The sequence below is a fragment of the Salvelinus sp. IW2-2015 genome, linkage group LG3 (genome assembly GCF_002910315.2).
Source record: "Salvelinus sp. IW2-2015 linkage group LG3, ASM291031v2, whole genome shotgun sequence".
NCBI lineage: Eukaryota > Metazoa > Chordata > Actinopteri > Salmoniformes > Salmonidae > Salvelinus > Salvelinus sp. IW2-2015.
This window is the reverse complement of record NC_036840.1, coordinates 2959172-2962333: the sequence shown is the minus strand read 5'-3', so window position 1 is coordinate 2962333 and position 3162 is coordinate 2959172. Positions and strand designations below refer to the sequence as shown.

At 44.1% G+C, this 3162-nt stretch overlaps 1 pseudogene; it reads right to left on the bottom strand.

The window, feature by feature from the left end:
- Nucleotides 1-3162, bottom strand: part of LOC112067882 (semaphorin-3C-like) — a 43135-nt pseudogene that overhangs the window by 4534 nt on the left and 35439 nt on the right.

Genomic DNA, 3162 nt, shown 5'->3' with positions numbered 1-3162 from the left:
CCGAATCTATGTTAGACTCTTTTAGAGTAAAATGAGTACAGCTGGGATAGACTAGCCACATAACAAATGAGTCGAGGAAATCAGATAAATGGATAAGCACACCAATGCCCGCTGTTGGCAAATTCAACAGAGCTGTGGGTTTCTCAGGCATTTGGTGCATGTTGGCTGGATGTTGTCATACCTTTCAGGTTGAATCCTCTGCACTGAGTCAGTGGGTTGCCATGGATGATGTCCTGTCTTCTGCTCCTTCTGTATAGAAACCATAACCATCCATAAATATTTCCAATGCCACAATACAGTACCATATCTATATATATATATACACTATGTACTGTGAAGTGGCCTAACCGTTGAATCCTGTCAAATATATTGTATATCTAGTTTCATTGCCTACATAAACTAGTTGGAGAATAAATACCTTTCACAAAGCCCAGTAGCTTAGAAACATGGTTATACCAACCCTCCAGCCCATTATGAAAATCTCATAATATCAACAGTGAGGAAGGACCACTGAGCCAGACACAGCGGTGTGAGGAACATTTGACAGTGTTATTCCACCATATGGTTCAGTCGCATCCCATCCAACAGCTACAGGGAGAGAGCTTAAACAGCAGGCACATTTCCAGCAGGATTTCTGTGGAGTAAAGGGGCAGAGCCTCTGTTCGATAACCAAGCTATACTTGAACTGTGGTTGACTGAAATGGCAGCTGAGCAGCCGGTGAGGAGGGAAACCAGAGGGGGGACTGTTCAAAGTAGAACGGTATCACTCACTGTGCTACGGCTGTGTTATAGCTATGGTTGGATCAATTCAAGAACACATGGTGTATACACTGAGTATACCAAACACAGACAAGGAACAGGACAGGAACAGTGTCAGAACAGGGGGAACAGAACGACATGGCAACAATAATGCTGAAGCGGGGAACAACCTCTGGAACAGACAGATATAGGGGAGGGATAATGAATGCAGGTGATTGAGTCCAGTCGAGCCCAATGAACCGTTGATGCGTGTGACGAGGGAAACAGGTGTGTGTAATGATGGTGGCAGGAGTGTGTAGTGCTGGGCAGCCTGGCAACCTCGAGCGCCAGGGAGGGAGAGCGGGAGTAGGCGTGACAATTATTTATACACAGGAAACTGTTGAGCGTGGAAACCCCAGCAGCGTTGCAGTTCTTGACACAAACCGGTGCACCTGGCACCTACTACCATACCCCGTTCAAAGGCACTTAAATCTGTTGCCTTGTCCATTCACCCTCTGAATGGCATACATACACAATCCATGTCTCACTTGTCTCAAGGCTTAAAAATCCTTCTTGAACCTGTCTCCTCCCCTTCATCTACACTCATTGAAGTGGATTTAACAAGTGACATCAATAAGGGATCCTAGCCTTTACCCGGATTCACCAGGTCAGTTGGTCATGGAAAGAGCAGGTGTTCTTAATGTTTTCTATAGTGTATGTTATCATTCCGACCTGCAGATACATTGTATAACCAGCCTAATACATTGCCTTATACCAGTGGAATAAACTAGCTAAGTAATTACAGTAACAGGCTAGGACGTGCATGCAGGTTCCTCCTGCAGGCAGAGGAAGGTCGTTAGTGATTGGAGCCACCTGGGCTCAGGGTATAAACTGCTTCACTAATCACTTCTCTCTCTCTCTCTGCTCCTCCAGGTATGATCCTGTTTTGTTTGTTCCTTTGTAGTTTTGCATAGTTTTCACTCAGTCATATTCACACACACCGATTCACGCATCCATGCACTTTACATACACCCTACATTATGATACTTCCACACCTCATTCCTTTTTCTTAGTTTAAAGTTAAGTGTTTGGTTTATAATAAAGAACATTTTTAATTGGCCTATACCTGTTGTTCGTGTCCCCTCATTTTTGTCACAGGCTATGAGCCGGCTTGTGACACTATGTATATCTTTGGGAAAACCAAACAAACAACTAAGAGCTGTATAATGACTTGTCTTTATTCCCAACTAAGTCCCCATGAATAACACCTAAGCTATGTGAAGTGTTGCCCTATACCGTAACCCTTAACAACCTGGGTCCTCAGCACCAATGTTTTACGGGTAAAAGCAGACTGCACCATAGAGTGGAATAACACTGTCAAATGTTAATTGTGCCGCTCGGTTTGCTTTAGAGTGGTCTTTTCTCACAGTTGGTGTTGTACTGTTGATGTTGACCCAAACCAGGGTCTGTAGTACCGTACCTCTTGCCAGTGGGGTAGAAGCGGGAGCAGCTCAGGCCGTCCCAGGCACAGTAGGGGTCTCTGGCCAGGCAGCAGTCGGCGCAGGCTGAGCCGTAGGCATGGCAACGGTGCAGAGACACTTGGGACACGCCGTGCTCTGAACTTACGTACAGCTGTTGCTGCAAGGCAAAACAGTTCAAATGTCAACCACACTGTTTGTTTTAATAAGTGGAAGAGTGACTTAACTAAGTTAAGCTCATGGACAATTATGGCTTATTAGCTGGCTTTCCGGCTGAGTCACAATTTTAATGCAGAAAATAAACRATTGCATTAGGCGATAGCAATGAGCTAATCAGAAGCATTTTGAAACAATATTGAGATACATTAAGCACTGCTTGRATYTACTAACRTTTTTGGAAGATATTCTCAAGTTTGTCACTGGAGCTTGGTTCTGGGAAGAGAGAAACATGCCACAATGTCAATAATCTTATGTAACAAATGTTGTGACCCAATGTCATAAAATAACAGTAATGGACCATAATAACTTTCTTATCTTATTCATTTCATACCTAAGCATAGACTGTAGGTGTGATTGAGCTAGTCTTGTTGCACACGGAAATCTTAGGAATGCATTTGGTCCTTTACATTCTGTGTAGGGATCTTTTTACCAACACTCAGGTTATTACACATCCTATTGAATACAATCACCTTCACCGCGCGCACTAGTAGGAACACTATGTGAGATCTCTAGACATGTAAAACTACACTAGTGGGAGACCGTGTCGTCCAGCGTGCAGAGAGAGATTAAGCTTGGTGGCCTTGATCACACGATAACTTGCTTTGTTTATCAGGCTGAGATAAACCAGAGCGTGTGAGGGTTGGTATGGATGACTGGCATCGCCCTCTAATGTCATGTATGCTTCCCCATCAGTCTTGTTGTGGTATAGTGCCGGGTCATCATCTTC